This window comes from Canis lupus, chromosome 9 (assembly GCF_048164855.1).
Source record: "Canis lupus baileyi chromosome 9, mCanLup2.hap1, whole genome shotgun sequence".
Classification (NCBI taxonomy): Eukaryota; Metazoa; Chordata; class Mammalia; order Carnivora; family Canidae; genus Canis; species Canis lupus.
The window spans coordinates 76,936,387-76,959,077 of record NC_132846.1 but is presented as its reverse complement, the minus strand read 5'-3'; positions in this window follow the sequence as shown (position 1 = coordinate 76,959,077).

The window sequence follows — 22,691 nt, the reverse complement described above, 5'->3', positions numbered from 1 at the left end:
TTTTTGATTACAAATGTGGGTGGAAAATTCAGTTTCAATTCTTTTCTATCTATGCCTTTAATCAACCTTCATTTTGAATTTCTCAGATCATTCCTCCTGACCCTATGAGCTATGTACAGGACTTGTCTTCTATCTCCAAATCTAACACATTGCAACTTTGAATGGATCACATGCATCAGGAAGACTGCCAGCAGAGCCCAACAACCAAAAGACGCCTGTGTCCACTTCACAAAGACACGGATTCTTGCCTATAATATTCCTGCAATTCTAAATTTAGAATTTAGCTGAATTTCAGAGGGTTTCAGGTAATGCAGTTCTATTTGTAAGTCTCTAACACCTCAGTCACTGTGCTTCACTGCAGTTAACTCTGTGATCTTCTGTAATCACTTTGATGAGCTTACCTGATGCAGAATGAGATCATTCAAGCAGAGATTGGGATATAATAAACTCGTGTCAGAATGAACATTTTCCATTGTATAGCCTATATTTCTATTTTTCTTATCCCTCCTAAACTAACAGTATGGTGCTGCTTTGCAACTGTAAGATTTTCATGAACTCTTTTTACATTCAAATACTATACCCCATCTAAGAGAAGAAAACTATCTACCATGAACCTCTTCTATGGATTTATCAGGTATTTTTGATAACAAATGCAGCAGGAAATTTCCGTTTCAAACCAATTTCAATTTGTGCCTCTGATCAACCGCAATTTTGGTTTTCTTAGATCAGTCCCCCTGACCCCGGGGGCTGTATACAGGACTTCTGTTCTGTTTCCAAATCTAGCACATTCCATCTTTTTTTTAATGTTTTATTTATTCATGAGAGACCCCCCACACACACACAGAGAGAGAGAGAGAAAGAGAGAGAGAGAGAGAGAGAGATGCAGAGACACAGGCAGAGTAAGAAGCAGGCCCCATGCACGAGCCTGATGTGGGACTTGATCCCTGATCTCCAGGATCAGGCCCTGGGCTGAAGGTGGCACTAAACTGCTGAGCACCCAGGTACCCCCCTTTCCATCTTTCAATGGATCATATGCATCAGGAAGACTGCAAGCAGAGCCCACCACCCAAATGGCACCTGTGTCACCTGCACAGAGACATGGAGTCCTGCCAATAATATTCCTGCAATTCTGGTCCTTTGGGAGCATCTGTGTCCTCCTTGAATCCCATCTCACTGCTAGGCCATGCATTACTCCTATGTCACCTGTTGGATGACCTTATGTTCATGGACCACATATGTCTATAATTACTTCCTGAAACATAATATAATATTAGTACAATACTCAGTAGGCTTGTACAAACAAAAATGAGTCCTTAGGATCCAGAATCAGAGTAGGGGTGAAAATAAGTTTACGATACTCTGAAACAAAACACCAGGGTCCAAAGTTCACCTCCAACATATAAATCAGAAAAAATTAACCACACCGTCTTTAGTATAAGAAAATATAGGAGAGAGAAGTTAACATGTCAGAAGGTTTAGGCGACTCAGGGCTTGTCACATCCCTGAAACAGCTGGAAATTTATTGAATCATTTCGAATATCCATGAAATCGATCAGAGTTGAAAAAGCAATAACAGAAGGACTCCTAATAGAATACTGAGCAGGTTTGGAATTGGTGGAGCTGTGTGGTATTGACATTGGGAAGATACAATTGTAGGGATGACAGCAGGAGGAAGGTTGCTTGCAGAAGCTACTGTCAAGAATTTTAAGGACAAGAGAGGAATATATGAACTTGTGCAATTGTACTCCTGCAGGGGACGGACCTGACATGATGGTGCTCAAATAGAAAAATAGGGAAATTTCTGGATCTAAGGACCCCCTGAGTGCCAAGAAGAAAAAGTGACACAATGTGATGCATGGTTAAGAAGGACTGGAACCTATAGACGTGTGAACATTGGGTCTGAGTGCAGCCGTTGTGCTTTGTTTCCATAAACTGAACGCTGTGTGGTCCTGTGACATCTATTCTGAAACCAGCAGGCAGAAACTACACCCTCTCTCATGACAAGCCCTCAGACGATGAGCCCAGGTCCACACTACAGAGCCTTTCATACTGTCATTTAGAGATCCATTCATGTGTCTGAGATACACCAGCCCAGACACAGGTATGGTGAACACATGATTCAGATGTCAACTGAGGACAGAAAGGGCTTGATGGCTCTCCTATGCGGGCTCCCTGAAGACTCCGGGGTGCAAACATTCAATCCCAGGCTAGACGTAGGAGGCCATGTTCATAACTGCTCTACAATGCAGTCAGGAAGAGTCACAAAACCCCAAATACAGGCCTCAACAATGTGGCGTGTGAGCATCTATAGGGGAAACTACACCAACAGCAAATGATAACAATCCATTTCCAATTGCACTGTGCATTTAGACATCCATGTAAGCCCAGATCAGGTCCAGAGCTGCACACTTCAAGAGGATCTGTGTGCTCTATCCCATGCTCTATCATCTCACATCTATTTTCTGAGTGTTCATGTCTGGAGATAGCTGCTCTTTGTATAAATGATGAAATCACCACAGCCAACCAATGCCCTGTTTCTGAGCATTCAGAGCTGTTCCCCTGCCTTGCTGACCATGAGTGGACTTACCTTCCCTGAAATAGCTTCACTGTTATATATGTTCACATGTAGACTATGGAATAGGATGGTAGAGCTGTTAGATATTGACATAACCAGGTCATGTTACCTGGTTGTTGCAAATTCCATGACAAAAATGATTGCATTTAAATAAAATGATAAAGGCCAAATAAGTCGTGTAGGACCCTTGACGGGTTCCATTGAGGAAATCCTAAATGGAAACTGATCTCATGGCCAAAGGGAGAGTCACAGATGCAGTTGGGTTGAAATGAGGACACGGGGCACCAAATGTTCATCCAGTGACAAGGGATACACCTAAAGGCCATCAGTACAACACAACCCTGTAAGATGATGGTGAGACACAAAACCCACTGGGTCGTCACATCCTCATCTTCTGGAAACGTTATAACAGAACATCCTTAAACTGAATTTCCAAAGTGTCTGAGTATCTCTAACTCTCTTGTATCATTGTTCTCCTGTTCAGTGTGTCCTCTGTGACTTTTTGACAGCTACCTATGGTTTACAAGAGATTAGTCCTAGTTCCAGGTGAGAAATGCACCCTTCACTGGATGAGGGTGGTTACATGATACTTCTCACAACAAATACAGCAGGGCCATGACAGTGCATCCATGTGTCCCTAATTTCCCTCTGTGTGCCATAAAAATCTTAGGATTATATGTTCATACTCTGTGAAATATGTCCGGGATTTTTCACAAGGATTGCTTTGCATATGAAGAAGGTTCTGGGCAACATAGAGATTTTCACAGGATTTATTTTTTTAAGATTTTGTTTATTCATTAATGATAGAGAGAGAGAGGGAGGCGGATACATAGTCTGAGGGAGAAGCAGGACCATGCCGGGAGCCCGACGTGGGACACAATCCCGGGACTCCAGGATCACACCCTGGGTCAAAGGGAGGCACTAAACCACTGAGCCACCCTGGGATCCCCAATATTTTTGTTTTTGTTTTAAAGATTTATTTATTTATTCAGGAGAGTCACAGAGGCAGAGGGAGAAACAGGCTCCCTTCCAAAAGCCTGATGCAGGACACCATCCCAGGACCCCAGGATCACAACCCCAGCCAATTGCAGACACTCAACCTCTGAGCAACACAGGTGCCCTGACAATATTCATTGTTCTAATCTGTAAGTACAGAATGTTTTCTATCTCTTTGTGTCTTCTTCAATTTCTTTCCTTAGTTGCCAAACAGGTAGAATCATTTTGAAAAAAAAAAAACAACAGAAACAAAACTACAGCTGCAGGGCATAACAATGTTTGCAGAGAAGCTCTACTATAAAGCCTTTATCATCAAGATAGCGTGGTACTGGCAAAAACAACATATAGATCAATTGAACAGAGCAGAGAGCACAGAAAGGGACCCTCAGCCTATGGGCAACTACTCCTCAAAAAGCAAGAAAAAAATATCTAATGAAAGAAAGAAACATCAACAAATGGATCTGAAAAAAATTGGACAGCCACCTGCGTAAGAGTGAAAGTGGACCATTCTGCTACACAAAGCACAAGGATAATCTCAAAATAATGAAATACTGAAATCTGAGACAGGAATTCATCCAAATCCTAGAGGTGAATTCAGGTAGCAACTTTTTGTCCTCAGTTTCAGTGACTCCTAGCAAGGCTCCTCTCAAAAGGCATAGGAAACAAAGGGAAAAATAAACTGTTAGGACTTCATCAAGATAGAATCTGTACAACAGTACAACAGGCGACAAGACAAAAGGCAGCCTACAGAATAGGACAAGATATTTCATTAACACATTCATCAGCCAACATAGCAATCAATCCAGTCAAAAAATGGGGAGAATACATGACAAGGCTTTTCTCCAAAGAAGACCGACAAATGGCCAACAGGCAGAGGACAAAAATGATCCACCTGACTTGTCATCATGGAAATACAAATGAAAACCACACTAAGATCCCACTTATACAACTCAGAATGGATAAAGTAAAAAGGCCAGAAACAACAAATATAAGGGAGGATATTGAGAAAGTGGAAGCCTCTTTTATTCCTGGTGGGAATAATGCTTGTTGAGTCGGTACGGAAAACAGAATGGAATGTCCTGAAAACGTGAGAAGAGCCACCCTAGGAGCCAGCCATTGCAGTACAGGCTACTTACCCCAAAGACACAGATTTAATGAAATGCAGGGACACTTGCATCTCAATGTTCACAGCAGCACATTCCACAACAGCCAAACAGTGGAAGGAGCTTCAGTGTCTATTGACAGATGAATGGATAAAGAAGCTGTGGTCTATGTATACAGTGGGATGTTTCTCAGCCATTAGAAATGATGAATACCCACCAATCGTTTTGACTTGAATGGAACCGGAGGATATTATGCTGAGTGAAATAAGTCCATTGGAGAAGGAAAAACATTATATGGTCTCATTCTTGGGGAATATAAAAACAGTGAAAGGGATCATAGGAGAATGGAAAGAAAATAGGTGTAAATATCAGAGGGGGTGACAGAAGTTGAGAGACTCCTAACTCTGGGAAAAGAACAAGGGGTAGTGGATGGGGAGGTGGGCGGGGGATGGGGTGACTGGGTGACAGGCACTGAGGGGGGCACTTGATTGGATGAGCACTGGGTGTTATGCTGTATGTTGGCAAATTGCACTCCAGTAAACAATATACAAAAAAAGATGTGCTTTATATATACAATGGGATATTACATAGCCGTCAGACATAATGAATAACATGAAATAATGTTTCCGTCAACATGGATGGAACTGGAGTCATTATATTGAGAGAAATAAATCAATCATAGAAAGGCAATGATATGGTCTCATTGATTTTGAAAGAGACCATAAGGGAAGGAGTGAAACTTAGTGGGGTAAGACTAGAGAGGAAGACAAATCATGAGACACACTGAACTCTGGGGAAAAATGAGGGTCACTAGAAGGGAGGAGGTGGGGAATGGGGTAACTGGGTGATGGGAGTTTAAGAAGTTTACATGATATGATGAACACTGACGGTAGAGTGAATGTTGGTAAATTCAATTTAAATAAAGAAAAAATTACTTAAGCCCATATTCCCTGTTGGAACATCATACATGAGCTGGACAGATCAAACAACAGACACTCATTCTCACAGATCTGGTGTCTGGGTCGTCTGAGGTCCAGGTGTAGGGAGCTGTGGTGTCTGGGGAGGGCCACATCCTACCCCATCCTTTCCCAGTCACCTCATATGGAGCCAGGGTGCTGGGAGCTTTCCCAATCCTGGTGTATAAGTGCCTGATCCCATAATGAGGCTGCATCTCCTAACCTAAGTGGTCCTTAAGGCTCCACCTCCTCCTCCCATCACATGGACATTAGGTTTCACCACAGGGATGGTAAAGGTCACAACCAGTGAACTGACGTCAGCACCTGAAGGATCCATGAGTATTTCCATGCAGGTCGAAGGTCCTTCAATCCAGCTCCTCACCCTGAGGATCCTCATGGTCCAGTAGAAGCTTCTGGTCGCTGAGCACACCAAGTACACATGACCTTCAGAACCAGATGGTTCCTTGGGAAGAGGACACCTTCCATCTGAGACCTGGGTAGGATCTTGGCCTATTTGTATTATTATTTAAAGTTTCGTGCTGCTTCCATATATTATTCATCTCCTTTCCATATGATTTAGACACTTGTCTACTGAGAATGACCATGTTTCTCTTTTGTCCTTCCAGTTTTACCCTGGTTTGGTGAATTCTTCACACCATATCCAGTCTTTATTTACTGGTAGCTCCCTGAAATTCCTTTCACATTCTTCTCCTCCACCCAAAGGAAAAGAAATCAAACAATAACCCAGGAGTTCCCTCTTTTGATGCAGTTGGGACACTAACTCCACACAAGCCCTTCCTGGAGAAGGACGCTGTCCCCACCACTGGCCCACAATACACACCCAGAGCCAGTGTCATTCCCTGGCACAATACAGGCATTTGTGACATGATGAGAGGCCGGCCTGGCTTTCATCAGAACTGAATGTGAAGGTGATGAAAGATTATACTCTCGTTATTGTGTGTGTGTGTGTGTGTATGTGTGTGTGTGTGTGTGAGTGTGTGTGTGTGTTTGTGAATGACCTCTGAGTCCACATCCCTACCATGTCATGCTGGGAATATCTCTCAATCCCAGGCTGTTATTAACATTTTTGTATTATGTTTCTTTTCTCTTGTGTTGATTGGGGATTCCTCTATACCAAGATATGAAAGACAGCATGTTCGCTTGGGGTCCTGTGATCCACAGTGAGGTACACAAGGTCTCAATAAAAGCTTCAGATGATGTGAATGGAGGTATTTGTAATTGATTAATATTTCGGGTCAGGAAAAGTTAAGTACAAGTAAGTGCAAGTGCTATATTTGAATTCTAAGTCTCTTAGAAAGAGACTGAATAGGTAAACACATAATCAAGTGTTGAGAGGGGCTCCCTGGGGGAAACTGCTCCTTGGAGAGGAAGCCCAGACCCTGACAGGAAACCTGCCCAGAACCACCCTCTGCACCTGCTTCTGGGACTTCAAGTGACAACTAGTCAGGAGTGTGCACATCCTAGTGGTCCCGATCCCCTTCTACAGGGAGGTTTGTGTCTGAGCTCATGCTGTGGTCCCCTCACGGTGTGTGCACAGTAATACACAGCCATGTCCTCAGATCTCAGGCTGTTCATCTGCAGATACAGTGTGTTCTTGGCATTGTCTCTGAAGATGGTGAATTGGCCCTTCACAGCATCTGCATGGTATGTGGTACTTCCATATTTGTTCATTACTGAGACCCACTGAAGCCCTTTCCCTGGAGTCTGGTGGACCCAGCTTATCCAGTAACTACTGAAAGTGAATCCAGAGGCTACACAGGAGAGTCTCAGGGGCAACCCAGGCTTCACCAGGTCTCCCCCAGACTCCACCAGCTGCACCTCACCCTGGACACCTGCAGACACAAGACATCCTGGTCAGGAAAAGGTCCCCCATCCCCTGTTTCTCTCACTCACTTCCACTCACAGATTCAAGGTCTCTTGTTCTCCATGAATCACCTTTTAAAATAGCAACATGGAAAACCCAATGGAGCACAGACTCCATGGTGAGTTGTGTGTATTCTGTCCTGATCCCTGAATGGGGTCCCCTGGGGATGCTGGGATCTGGGCTCCTCTCCCAGCTGCAGGTTCAGGAATGGGCTAGTTTAATAGGTGGAGGGAAGGCCCTATTTGCATGTCCTCTGAGTATATAGTTAGCTCCAGACTTAGATTAGATTCTTTACAAGTTTCATAAACATGATTGCATTACTTTTGAGGTCAAATTTCTGTAATATCATGTAACGATATGAAGTGTCCTAACATGTGGACAGAATTAGCTTTGTATCTCTCAATGTCTTATTAAAACCCATTCATCGATTTAGGTAATTGTTAGTATATAGCATGTTACCACCTATGGATATTTAATACTAATTATTTTATTTTCTGCAGTGTGAAAGGAATATTTTGGTAATTTTCTATTCTTTTTTTTCTTTTTTATCATAAATTTATTTTTTATTGGTGTTCAATTTGCCAACATTTAAAATAAACCCAGTGCTCATCCCGTCAAGTGCCGACCTCAGTTCCTGTCACCCAGTCACCCCCACCCCCGCCCACCTCCCCTTCTACCACCCCTTGTTTGTTTCCTAGAGTTTGGAGTCTTTCATGTTCTGTCTCCCGTTCTGATTCTTTTAGATAATTTGTTGTTAGTGTGTGGAAACATAGCTTTATTTCACATGATCTTATACCCTGAAGGTTCCCTGAAATAATTAATTTTAACAGTTTGTGGAGTTTATTTTTTTTATTTTTTTTAAATTTATTTATTTATTTATGATAGTCACAGAGAGAGAGAGAGAGAGGCAGAGACATAGGCAGAGGGAGAAGCAGGCTCCATGCACTGGGAGCCCAACGTGGGATTTGATCCCGGGTCTCCAGGATCGTGCCCTGGGCCAAAGGCAGGCGCCAAACCGCTGTGCCACCCAGGGATCCCAGTTTGTGGAGTTTAAAGTGTTTGCCTCTCTAGCAGATCATGTCATGTGGAAAAAAGAATTTTTGTCCTGTCTACAGATTTAAATATAATTTATTTTATTATTTCCGAATGTATTGGTTTGATCTTCCAGTCATTGGAGCAGAAAGATTTTCCTTCGTTTCTTCTAGGTTCTTTGGTCTAATTACTCGGTAGACAGAAAACTGATCTAAGGTGTAATTTATTTCATTTTGCAAGTGCATGAGCTCCCAAGAATACAACATCCAGACAGTGACCAAATTATGTAGCCCTTGTGTCACTTCGACAACAAAACATTGGGTTTGTGTAGATATAAAGTCAGGATATTGGCTTGAGTCAGTGAATTAGTGAGGGACTGACAAGGGTTGTTTGCCTTCCGGGTCCTAAGGTCCTTATTCTGGTGCTAAGGATGATTCTGCCCTCCAGGTATAGGCATGGGAAAATGCCCATGTAGATTTATTTCTTGCCATCAAGGGGACATAGGCGGCTCAGCCTGTCTCTCCACTGGTTGATTCCCAAGTGACTTTAGTTCACAACAACCCAGGGGACCAGCTGATATATTTGGGGTGTCACAGTTTCTTCTCCTTCATGGTACCAAGATGAATACTCATGGTAGGAATAAGCATCCTTGTGTGGCTGTTGACTTGACAGGAGGGCTTCAGCATTTCACTGTTGATTATGGTGTTGGATGTGGGTTTTTCCATAAATTACCAGTATTTCATGGAGGCAATTTCTTCTGTTCCTTGATTGTTAAGATTTTTTGAAGATAAACGTGTGTTGGAATTTGTCAAATCATTTTAGGCATCAAAGGAAATGATCATGTAATCTAATCTTTCACTCTATTAATACAGGGGGTCCCATTTATGGTTTGGGCATGTTGAATTTTCCTTGCATCCCAGAGATGATTTCCTCCAGGTCATCCCGTATTATCCATTCCATGTGCTGTTGGATTTGAATGCTAGGATTTTTGCATTTATGTTCATCTGAAAAATTGGACTGTAGTTTCCTTTTTCATAGAGTCCTTGCCTGACTTTAGTGTCAGAGTGATGCTGGCCTCCTACCAAGATTTGGGCATGTTCCTTTCTCATTAGATTTTGAAGAGATCGAGATGTTTCAGCATTAATTCTTCTTTAAATACTTGGAAAAATTAATAGATCAAGCCATTTGATCTTAGACTTTTTTCCCCTTTGTTCTGTTATTTTGGTTTCTTGTCTCTTTTGAGTCAGAATTTTTTTGGTTTTGGGTTCACTCTTCTTATTTGTTGTATTTTATTCATTTTTTATTTTTTCATGAAACCATCTTAGTTGATTGGGATTCTAGATGTTTTGCAATTTGCCTTAGTTATTCAAATTTTGCTCTCTAATCTGTTCCATTGATCTATGTGTCTGTATTTGTGCCAGTACCACACTGTCTTGATGGCCACAGCTTTGTAGTACAACCTGAAATCTGACATTGTGATGCCCCCAGATATGGTTTCCTTTTTTAAAATTCCCCTGGCTATTCGGGATCTTTTCCGATTCCACACAAATCTTAAAATAAATAGTTCTAACTCTCTGAAGAAAGACCATGTTATTTTGATAGGGATTGCATTAAACCTGTACATTTCCCTGGGTAACATGACATTTTCACAATATTAATTCTCTCAATCCATGAGCATGGAATATTTTTCCATCTCTTTGTGTCTTCCTCAATTTCTTTCAGAAGTGTTCTATAGTTTTTAGGGTATAGGTCCTTTGCCTGTATGGGTAGGTTTATTCCTAGGTATCTTATGCTTTTGGGTGCAATTGTAAATGGGATTGACTCTTTAATTTCTCTTTCTTCAGCCTAATTGTTAGTGTATAGACATGCCATCGATTTCTGGGCATTGATTTTGTATCCTGCCACGCTACCAAATTGCTGTATGAGTTCTACCAATCTTGAGGTGGAGGCTTTTGGGTTTTGTATGTAGAGTATCATGTCATCGGTGAGGAGGGAGAGTTTGACTTCTTCTTTGCCAATTTGAATGCGTTTAATGTCTTTTTGTTGTCTGATTGCTGAGGCTATGGCTTCCAATACTATGTTGAATAGCAGTGGTGAGAGTGGACATCCCTGTCATATTCCTGATCTTAGGGGAAAGGCACCCAGTGCTTCCCCATTGAGAATGATATTTGCTGTGTGGTTTTCGTAGATGGCTTTTAAGATGTCGAGGAAAATTTCCCTCTATCCCTACACTCTGAAGAGTTTTGATCAGGAATGGGTGCTGTATTTTGTCAAATGCTTTCTCTGCATCTAATGAGAGGATCATATGGTTCTTGGTTTTTCTCTTGCTGACATGATGAATCACATTGATTGCTTTATGAGTGTTGAATCAGGCTTGTTTCCTGGGGATAAATCCTACTTGGTCATGGTGAATAATTTTCTTAAAATACTGTTGAATCCTATTGGCTAGTATCTTGTTGAGAATTTTTGCCTCCATGTTCACCAGGGATATTGGTCTATAATTCTCCTTTTTGGTTGGGTCTTTGCCTGGTTTTGGAATTAAGGCGATGCTGGCCTCATACAACGAATTTGGAAGTACTCCATCTCTTTCTATCTTTCCAAACAGCTTGAGTAGAATAGGTATGGTTTCTTCTCTAAATGTTTGATAGAATTCCCCAGGGAAGCCATCTGACCCTGGACTCTTGTGTCTTGGGAGGTTTTTGATGACTGCTTCAATTTCCTCCCTGGTTATTGGCTTGTTCAGGTTTTCTATTTCTTCCTGTTCCAGTTTTGGTTGTTTGTGGCTTTTCAGGAATGCGTCCATTTCTTCTAGACTGCCTCATTTATTGGCATATAGCTGCTCATAATATGTTTTTAAAATCGTTTGTATTTCCTTGGTATTGGTAGTGATCTCTCCTTTCTCATTCATGATTTTATTAATTTGAGTCTTTTCTTTCTTCTTTTCAATGAGGTTGGCTAATGGTTTATCTATCTTATTAATTCTTTCAAAGAACCAACTCCTGGTTCCGTTGATCTGTTCCATGGTTCTTCTGGTCTCGATTTCATTGAGTTCTTTTTTTTTTTTTTTTTTTTTTTTTTTTTTTAATTTATTTATGATAGGCACACAGTGAGAGAGAGAGAGAGGCAGAGACACAGGCAGAGGGAGAAGCAGGCTCCATGCACCGGGAGCCCGATGTGGGATTCGATCCCGGGTCTCCAGGATCGCGCCCTGGGTCAAAGGCAGGCGCCAAACCGCTGCGCCACCCAGGGATCCCCTCGATTTCATTGAGTTCTGCTCGAATCTTAATTAACTCTCTTCTTCTGCTCAGTGTAGGGTCCATCTCCTGTTTTTTCTCTAGTTTCTTTAGGTGTAAGGTCAGTTTTTGTATTTGAGTTCTTTCCAGTTTTTGAATGGATGCTTGTATTGTGATGTTTTTCCCCCTTAGGACTGCTTTTGCTGCATCCCAAAGATTTTGAAAGGTTGTATCTTCATTCTCATTAGTTTCCATGAATCTTTTTAATTCTTCCTTAATTTCCTGGTTGACCCTTTCATCTTTCAGCAGGATGGTCCTTAACTTCCACGTGTTTGAGGTCCTTCCAAACTTCTTGTTGTGATTTAGTTCTAATTTCAAGGCATTATGGTCTGAGAATATGCAAGGGACGATTCCAATCTTTTGGTATCGGTTCAGATCCGATTTGTGACCCAATATGTGGTCTATTCTGTAGAAAGTTCCATGTGCCCTTGAGAAGAATGTGTATTCAGTTGAGTTTGTATGTAAAGTTCTGTAGATATCTGTGAAATCCATCTGGTCCAGTGTATCATTTAAAGCTCTCGTTTCTTTGGAGATGTTGTGCTTAGAAGACCTATCGAGGGCAGAAGGAGCTAGATTGAAGTCACCAAGTATAAGTGTATTATTATCTAAGAATTTCTTCACTTTGCTTATTAATTGGTTTAAATATTCGGCAGCTCACACATTTGAAGCATATATATTGAGGATTGTTAAGGCCTCTTGTTGGATAGATCCTTTAAGTATGAGATAGTGTCCCTCTTCATCTCTCACTACAGTCTTCAGGGTAAATTTTAGTTTGTCTGATCTAAGGATGGCTACGCCTGCTTTCTTTTGAGGACCATTTGAATGTTAAATGATTCTGTAACCTTTTATTTTCAGGTTGTAGGTGTCCTTCTGTCTAAAATGAGTCTCTTGTAGACAGCAAATAGATGGGTTCTGCTTTTTTATCCAGCCTGAAACCCTGCGCCTTTTGATGGGGTCATTAACCCATTGACGTTCAGTGTTACTATTGAGAGATATGAGTTTAGTGTCATCATGATATCTATTCAGTCCTTGTTTTTGTGGATTGTTCCACTGAAATTCTTCTTAAAGGTGAATTTTAAGAGTCCCCCTTAAAATTTCTTGCAGAGCTGGTTTGGAGGTCACAGATTTTTTCTGTTCCTGTCTGTCTTGGAAGCTCTTTATCTCTCCTTCCATTTTGAATGAGAGCCTTGCTGGATAAAGTATTCTTGGTTGCATGTTCTTCTCATTTAAGACCCTGAATATATCCTTTCAGCCCTTTCTGGCGCCAGGTCGCTGTGGAGAGTTCTGCTGTTACCCTAATAGTCCTCCCCATAAAATTCAGGGATTTCTTGTGTCTTGCTGCTTTAAGGACCTTCTCTTTATCTTTTGAATTTGCAAGATTCACTATTAAGTGTCGAGGTTTTGAACGGTTTTTATTGATTTTAAGGGAGGATCTCTCTATTTCCTGGATCAGAAGGCCTGTTTCCTGTCCCAGATTAGGAAAGATTTCAGCTATGATTTGTTCAAATACATATTCTGGCCCTTTGTCCCTTTTGGCACCCTCGGGAACCCCAATTAAATGTGTTTTTCTTCCTCAGGCTTTCGTTTATTTCCCTTAATCTGTCTTCCTGGTCTTTTAATTGTCTGTGTCATTTTTCCTCAGTTTCCCTCTTTGCCATCATATTGTCTTCTATATCACTCACTCATTCTTCCACCTCGTTAACCCTCATCGCTAGTACTTCTAGTTTGGATTGCATTTCATTCAATTGATTTTTAATTTCTGCTTAATTGGATCTAAATTCTGCAGTCATGAAATCTCTTGAGTCCTTCATGTTTTTTTCTAGAGCCACCAGTAGCTGTATAATAGTGCTTCTGAATTGGCTTTCTGACATTGAATTGTAATCCAGATTTTGTAACTCTGTGGAAGAGAGGACTGTTTCTGATTCTTTCATTTGAGGTGAGGTTTTCCTTCTAGTGATTTTGCTCAGTGCAGAGTGGCCAAAAACAAGTTGTATTGGGAAAAGGAGACAGAGGAGAGAAAAAAGGAAAGAAAAGAGAAAAAGGAAAAAGAAAAAAGGAAAAAAAGAGAAGAAAAAGAGAAAGAAAAAGAAAGAAAGGGAAAAAAGTGTGGGGGAAGCAATCAGAAATAAATAAACAAACACGGGGGAGTATCTTCTGTTTCTGTATAATTTAAGTCCCTTGACTTCCCCTGGAACTTGTCCGTCTATCTGGTCTTCTGGGGGAGTGGCCTGTTGTGCTGATTTTCAGGTGTTAGCACTTGGAGGAGTTGCTCTGCTCCCTGCCTGGTGCAGGGTTCAGTGGGGGTTGTTTACCCTGGGAGGCCCGAAGAGGAACAACCCCAGTGGCAGAGGCCAGCTCTGGAAATCTGGATTCAGCCCCCGCAGTAACTACAGAGCTCTCCATCTGCAGGGCCTGGAGGCTCTGGGTCGGGTCCGCTGATCTGCTCAGCTCGGGGCAGGAGCGTCCTTGCTGTCCTGGGCCCTCCTGGACTCTGCCTGTCCTGGGGGAGGCTGGGTCCTGGGCTGTGTCCCGGCGCCCTGTGTTTTGGCGCCTGCACTGTTGGATTCATGCTCCCGTCTGCATAGCCCCCTCCATGGAGCCGCCACCTGACCCCCTCTGAGCTGCTCCCAGAGCCATGCAGCCCCCTCCGCACAGAGCCTCCTCCTTTTCTGGAGCCACTGCCGCAGAGCTGCTCCCGGGGCCGTGCAGCCTCCTCCGTGCAGAGCCACTGCCCAAGCCCCTCCGATCTGCTCCCAGGTCAATGCATGCGCGCTGCAGCCCTTAGGGATCTCGGTGCACTCTCCTGGGTGAGCAAGTGTCTGTTAGTGTCCCAGGGAGTCCGAATGCATCCCCGCCCTCCTGCGTCCTGCTCTAACTCCCTGGGGGCCCCTATCCCCCCGGGAATATTGGTGAAGCTCCTGCTTCTCTGGGAAGGACCTCTCCTGTCCTGGGGGCACTCGCCCCAGGCTTAGCCTGGCTCCTCACATGGCCCCTCCCCCTTGGATGCCTTTTGTTTCATTATTTTTTTTTCCCCATCTTCCTACCTTGATAGAAGCATGAACTCTTCTCACTGTAGCATTCCAGCTGGTCTCTCTTTAAATCTCAAGCCTAATTCATACATTTTCAGGATGATTTGAAGGTTATCTAGGTAATTTGGTGAGGACAGGTGATTTGGGGACCCTACTCTTCCGCCATCTTTCCCCTCCCTCCTTTTTTTTTCATTGACCCATTTCTTCTTCAATAAGATGTTATTTTATCAGCATTATATATATGTACATAATATATGTATATGTATATATATAATACATATATGATATATCTATATCTATATCTATATCTATAATTTATTTATTCATGACAGACAAAGAGAGAGAGAAGCACAGACACAGGCAAAGGGAGAAGCAGGGTCCTTGCAGGGAAACCAATGTGGAACTTGATCCCGGCTCTCCAGGATCACACCCTGAGCTGAAGGCAGCTATAAAATTCTGAAACATCAGGGCTGCCCTTATTATATATTTTATTGAAGTTTGAATCCGACCTATAACAAGCACCCAGTGTTCATCCCATCAGTGTCCCTGTCAGTGCCCATCACCAATTCACCAAAAGCACCCACTCACTTCCCCTTCCACTAGCCCTTGTTCGTTTCCCAGAGTTAGGAGTCTCTCATGGTTTGTCAACCTCACTGATGTTTCCCACTCATTTTCCCTCCTTTCACCCTTCCTGGGTGCTGGGCATAGTGGGAGCTGTTTACCGTGTGAGTCCTTTGTTCCCTGGAAGCCCTTCTCTCCCAGGCACAAGGTGAAACAAGGAGGAACAACAGCATGGTGGCAGCCAGTTCTCGAACCATGGAATCGGCTCCCCTCAGTAACTACCACAGTCTCCCAGTCTGCACTGGCCTAGATGCTCACAGCCTGGCCTGTGGGTGCAGGTCTCACAGCTTTCAGGGCCCCCAGTGGCATGAGAGTCCTCTCTGTCCTGTGCCCTCCCCACCTCCATCTCTTCCAGGGGATGTCCGGGATCCTGGTCTGTATCCACTCTGTGCCCTGGGATCCAGGGCCCTGGCTGCTGGAATCCTGCTCCCAGGGATCAAGGTTCCCGAAGCCAGCGGGACACAGACAGCTCCCTCTTGAGATCCCACCCCCAGCCCCTGGATAAACTGGCTTCTCCTACATTCCCTCCTGGGTGCGCGTTTCAGCCCTTTACTGAGATCCCATATTTGTTGTGCTTGCCCCTGGACTCACTTCCTCTACTAGTGACACTGGGAACTGGATACTTCAATGCCCCTCCTGCGATTTTGCCCAATTTTACTGGTAATCACTTTTCTGTCTGGGAAGACACAAGGCGGATTTATAATGTTCCAGCTTCTCCAGGGCTGGACTTTCATGTCCTGGAGGCTTTAGCTGTGAGCCTTACATGGGCTCATCACGGTGCTCCTCCCCTAGTTGATTTTTTTAATTTTATTATTTCTGCCTTCCTACATTGTTAGAAGTGAAAACCCTTTTCTCTGTAGTGTTCTGGCCAATCTCTCTTTAAGTCTCAGGTCGAATTTGTAGGTGTTCAGGATGGTTTGGAACTTATCTAGGTATTTGATGGGGCCAGCTGAGTTGAGGACCCCTACTCCTCTGTCATCTTGCCCTGCCTCACATTTATTTTTTTCTGCCATTTCACTGGTAGGCCTTCCGTGGGACAGAAAATTATTTCCCTCTTTTCTGTTGGATTCATTGTCTGGTCTAATCACGGAGTTCATAAAAGGCAGACCTTCAGGAGACAATGAATTTCATTGTGCATGTGCATGGGCTACATAATATATGATGTGAGGTGGGATTTCATATCAGGACAGGGTGTCTATTTATGTCTTCTGCCAATTTCTGATTGGGTTTTTCATTTCGTGTTGTTTAGGTTGATAATTGTGCTGTATATTTTGGAAACCAGCCTTAATCTGATGATCAATTTGCAAATATTTTCTCCCATCTTATAGGTTGTCTTTAAATTATGTTGAGTGTTTCCATAGCTGTACTACTGCTCTTTCCTTGATGGAATCCATATAGTTTATCTTTGGTTTTGTTTTCCTTCCTCCTAGAAACTTGAGTAGCAAGAAACTGTTGTGCCTGAGGTCACAAAATCTCTAGGATTTTGATGGTTTCCTGCTTCACAATTAGGACTTTCATTTACTCTGATTTTTATCTCTGTGTCACTTGTAAGAATGTGGCCCAGGTTCATTTTTTTACTTGTGACTGTCCAATATTCACAACCCCACCTGTTGAAAAGATTGTCCTTTTCCAGTGGATACTCTTTTTTGTGCTTTGTCAAAGACAATATGACCGTAGATTTGTGTTTCCATTTCTGCATTCTCTACTCTATTCCATTGACCTATGTGCCTCTTTTACTGCCAAAATTATACCATCTTGGGGATCACAACTTTGAACTCCACAATTGTGATATCTTCTGCTTTGGGTTGTTTTCAACATTGTCTTGTCTTGTCAGGATCATTCTTGGTTCCTTACAAGTTTTAGGATTGTTTCTTCTATTTCCAAGAACAAAGTTCATGGTATTTTGATAGGGTTTTCATTGAATGTGTCGATTGCTCTTGGTAGCATAGATATTTTATCAATACTTATAACTCCAATCCATGAGAATAGAATGTTTTCAATCTATGTGTGTCTTCCTCAATTTCTTTCATAAGTGTTCTAGAAGTTTGAGACTATAGATCCTTTTCCTCTCTGGTTAGTATTTTTGTAGTGTTGGATCTTAGCGTTAGGAACTTGGTAAGACTTTTGCATCCATATTTATGAATATAATTGTTTGTAATTCTCCTTAGTAGCTGGGTCTTTAGTTTGGGGGTCAATGTAATGTTGACATCAGAGAATGAGTCTGGAAGTTTTCCTTCAATTTCTATTATTTGAATAGCTTCAGAAGAATAGGTATTGATGCTGGTTTAAAATCACTTGGTAGGGATCCCTGGGTGGCTCAGCAGTTTGGTGCCTGCCTTAGGTCCAGGGCATGACCCTGGAGTCCCAGGATCGAATCCCACATTGGACTCCCTGCATGGAGCTTGCTCCTCCCTCTGTCTGTGTCTCTGTCTCACTGTATGTCTCTCAGGGAAGAAAAAATTCTTTGTTTAAAATATTGCGGCAGTATACCTGGGTACCTCAGTGGTTGAGTGTGTGTCTTTGGGTCAGGGTATGATATCTGAGTACTGGGGACAAGTCCAGCATCAGGCACGCTGCATGGAGTCTGCTTCTCCTCCCTCTACCTATGTCTCTGTCTCTGTGTGTCGCTCATGAATAAATAAATGCACTCTTAAAATAATTGGCCCAAGGATGTTGCCCATGGGGAAACATTCAGTTAACCATTGATTCTTGATTTCTACTGAGACGATGATACAAGTTCCTGGGATCAAGCCCCTAGTCAGGCTTTGTGCTCATTGAAGAATCTTGAGATTTTCTATCTGTTACCCTCAAACTATTTTGTCACTTTGTCTATAAATACATACATACATACATACATACATACATACATACAATGTTGGGGGCAAGATCATGGAGGAGTAAGGGTTCTCAACTCACCTCATACCAGCAACTAACCAAGATAACTTTTTTAAAAGATATTGTATATTAGCCCTTCACCCGATAGGTCATTGACACATATCTTCTCCCATTCTTTAGGTTGGCTTTGAGTTTTGTTGACTATTATGTTGTGCATAGCTTTTTATCTTGATGATGTCCCAATAGCTCACAAACAATAGGAAGGAAATACAAACGATTTTATTTTTTTTAATTTATTTTTTATTGGTGTTCAATTTACTAACATATAAAATAACCCGAGTGCCCATCACCCATTCACTCCCACCCCCCGCCCTCCTCCCCTTCTACCACCCCTAGTTCATTTCCCAGAGTTAGCAGTCTTTACGTTCTGTCTCCTTTCTGATATTTCCCACACATTTCTTCTCCCTTCCCTTATATTCCCTTTCACTATTATTTATATTCCCCAAATGAATGAGAACATATAATGTTTGTCCTTCTCCGACTGACTTACTACTTCACTCAGCATAATACCCTCCAGTTCCATCCACGTTGAAGCAAATGGTGGGTATTTGTCATTTCTAATAGCTCAGTAATATTTTAAAAACATATTAGGACCACTTCTATGCCAATAAATTAGGCAATCCAGAAGAAATGGATGCTTTTCTGGAAAACCACAAATAAGCAAAACTGGAATGCGAAGAAATAGAAAACCCGAACTGGCAAATAACCAAGGAAGAAATTGAAGCAGTCATCTAAAATCTCCCAAGACACAAAAATCCAGGTTCAGATGGCTTCACAGGGAAGTCTATCAAACATTTAAAGAAGAATCCATACGTATTTACTAAAGCTGTTCTGGAAGATAGAAAGGGACAGAATACTTCCAAACTCTTTTTTTTTTATTTTTTTTTTTTACTTCCAAACTCTTTTAATGAGGCCAGAATCACCTTAAATCCAAAACTAGACAAAGACTCAACCAAAATCCACCGAATTATAGACCAATAACCCTGATGAACGCAGATGCAAAAATTCTCAAGAAGACACTGCCCAATAGGACACAACAAAATATTAACAAAATAATTCACCATGACCAATGGGATTTATACCTGGGATGCAAGACTGGTTCAACATTCGTAAAGCAATCAATATGATCCATCATATCAAAAAGAGAAAAAAGACAAGAACCATAGGATCTTCTCAGTACAAACAGAGAAATCATTTGACAAAGTAGAGGATCCATTCCTGATCAAAACTCTTCAGTGCGTAGGGATAAGGGGAACATACTTCAGCATCTTAAAAGCCATCTACGAAAAGCCGCCAGCAAATATCATTCTCAATGGGGAAACACTGGGAGCCTTTCCCCAAGATCAGAAACAAGACAGGGATATACACTCTCACCACTGCTATTCAACATAGTACTAGAAGTCCTAGCCTCAGCAATAAGGCAACAAAAAGAAACAAAAGGCATTCATATTGGCAAACAAGAAGTCGAAACCAAAAAAGAAAAAAAATAGAAGTCAAAACCTCTGTCTTCGCAGATTACATGACACTGTATCTAGAAAACTCAAAAGACTCCACCCCAAGGTTGATTGAACTCATACAGCAATTCGGCAGTGTGGCAGGATACAAAATAAATGCCCAGAAATCACTTCCATTACTCTACACTAGCAATGAGATTAAAGAAAGAAATATTAAGGCATGAAAAAAAAATCTTAAATTGCACCCAAAATCATAAGATACCCAGGATTAACCCTAACCAAAGAGGTACAGTTTCTGTACCATAAAAACTATGGAACACTTCTGAAAGAAATTGAGGAAGAAACAAGAATATTGATGAATATTCCATGCTCATGGATTGGAAGAATTAATTTTGTGAAAATGTCAAAGCTACCCAGGCAATTTACACGTTCAATGCAATTCCTACAAAATACCTCAGACTTTCTTCAGAGGGTTGGAACAAATCAACTTAAGGTTTGTGTGGAATCAGAAAAAACTCCAAATAGCCATGGTAATACTGAAAGGAAAACCAGAACTGGGGCATCAGAATGCTGGATTCCAAGTTCTACTACAAAGCTGTGATCATCAAGACATTCTGGTAGTGGCACAAAAACAGACACATTGATCAATTGCACAGAATGGAGAACCAGAAGTGGACACTGAACTCTATGATCAACTAATATTCTACAAAGCAGGAAAGACTATCCAGTGGAAAAAACAAGAGTCTCTTCAATAAACGGTGCTTGGAAAATTGGACAGCCATGTACAGAAGAATGAAACAAGTTCATTCTCTTACACAAAACACAAGACAAACTCAAAAATTGATGAAAGATCAAAATGTGAGACAAGATACCATGAAATTCTTAGAGAACACAGGCAACACCCTTTTTGAACTTGGCCACAGTAACTTCTTGCAAGATTCATCCATGAAGGCAAGAGAAACAAAAGCAAAAATAAACTATTGGGACTTCATCAAGATAAGAAGCTTTTGCACAGCAAAAGATACCGTCAACAAAACTCAAAGACAACCTACAGAATGGGAGAAAATATTTGCAAATGACTAGATAACAGACTAGTATAGGACAAATAAGAGGTGAAACCCTGTTTAAGTGTTTCTGGGGCATGTCACCACATTCCCAGATTCAGTGGACTAAACAACAGACGCTCATTCTCACAGCTCTGGAGTCTGGGAAGTCTAAGGTCCAGGTGCAGGCAGATGTGGTGTCTGGAGCGCCCATGTCCTAGCATGTCCTTTCTCCCCCTTTCAAATGGGGCCAGGGGGCATTGAGCTTTCCATGTACTGATGGTTCCTGATCAGGTTCCTGATCGCATCATGAGGCTCCATCTCCTGACCTCATTGTTCCCCTAAGGTCCCAACTCCTTCTTCCATCACATAGACGTGAGGTTTCAACATGAGGATGGTAGATATGATGACACACAGTTAGCTATATCAGCACCCGAAAGATCCATGAGTTATTTCCTGCAGGTGGAAGGTCCTCCTTCACTTTTGTTCCCTCATAATTGTTAAGTGGAATTTGTCATCACACAGTATTCTTGAGTGTTACCTGCTCGCTCCTTGATCTCCAACACCCCATCTTCTCTTCCTGCCCCACCCATGGGAAATCCAGCAGGAACACTTCACTTGACATCAGGGAAATACAAATGAAAACCACACTAAGGTCCGACTTATACAACTCAGAATGGATAAAGTAACAAGGCAGGAAGCAATAAATATAAGCGAGGATATTGAGAAAGTGGAACTTTCTCTTCTTTTGGTGGGAATGCAGGCTTATTCAGCCACTCCAGAAAACAGAATGGAATGTCCTGAAAAAGTGAGAATAGAGCTACCCTAGGACACAGCCATTGAATTACATGGTATTTACCCCCAAAACGCAAATTTAATGTTATTAAGGGACCCCTGCACCCCAATATTCACAGCAACAATGTCCAGAATAGCCAAACTGTGGGAGGAATCATGATTCCCTTCTACAGAAGAGTGATAAAGAAGATGTGGAATGAGCCTCGGTGTCCATCGACAGATGAATGTTTAGAGAAGATGTGGTTTATATATACAATGGGACATTACTCAGCCATTAGAAATGACGAATAACCACCATTTGCTTCAATGTGGATGGAACTGGAAGGGATTATGCTGAGTGAAGTAAGTGATTCAGAGAAGGACAAACATTATATGGTTTCACACATACAAAGTACATAAAAATAGTGCAAGGGAACAAAGGGGAAAGGAGATAGAATGAGTGAGAATTATCAGAGACAGTAACAGTACATGAGAAACTCCTACCTATGGGGGAAAAAAGGAAGGAGTAGTGGAAGGGGAGTTGGTTGGTGGGTTGGGGTACCTGGATGACAGGAGCTGAGGGGGGCAATTGACGGAATGAGTACTGGCTGTTATATGTAGGCAAATCGAACTCCAAAAAAATATACAAAATATGTGGTTTATATATATAATGGGATATTACACACCTGTCAGAAATGATGAATAACATGAAATAGCATTTCCTTCAACATGGATGGAACAGGAGCTATTATAGTGAGAGAAACTAATCACAGAAAGGTAATGATATGGTCTCACCCATATGTGGAGTATAGGAAATATTGAAAGAGACCATAGGGGAAGGAGTGAAACTTAAGTGGGGTAATATTACAAGGAAGACAAATCATGGGAGACACGTAACTCTGGGGGAAAAAAACCTGAGGGTCGCTGGAAGAGAGGGGGTGTGGGACGGAGAACTGGGTGATTGGAGTTAAGGAGGGGACGTGATATGATGAGCACTGAGTGTGTAGTAAATATTGGTAAATTCAATTTCAACAA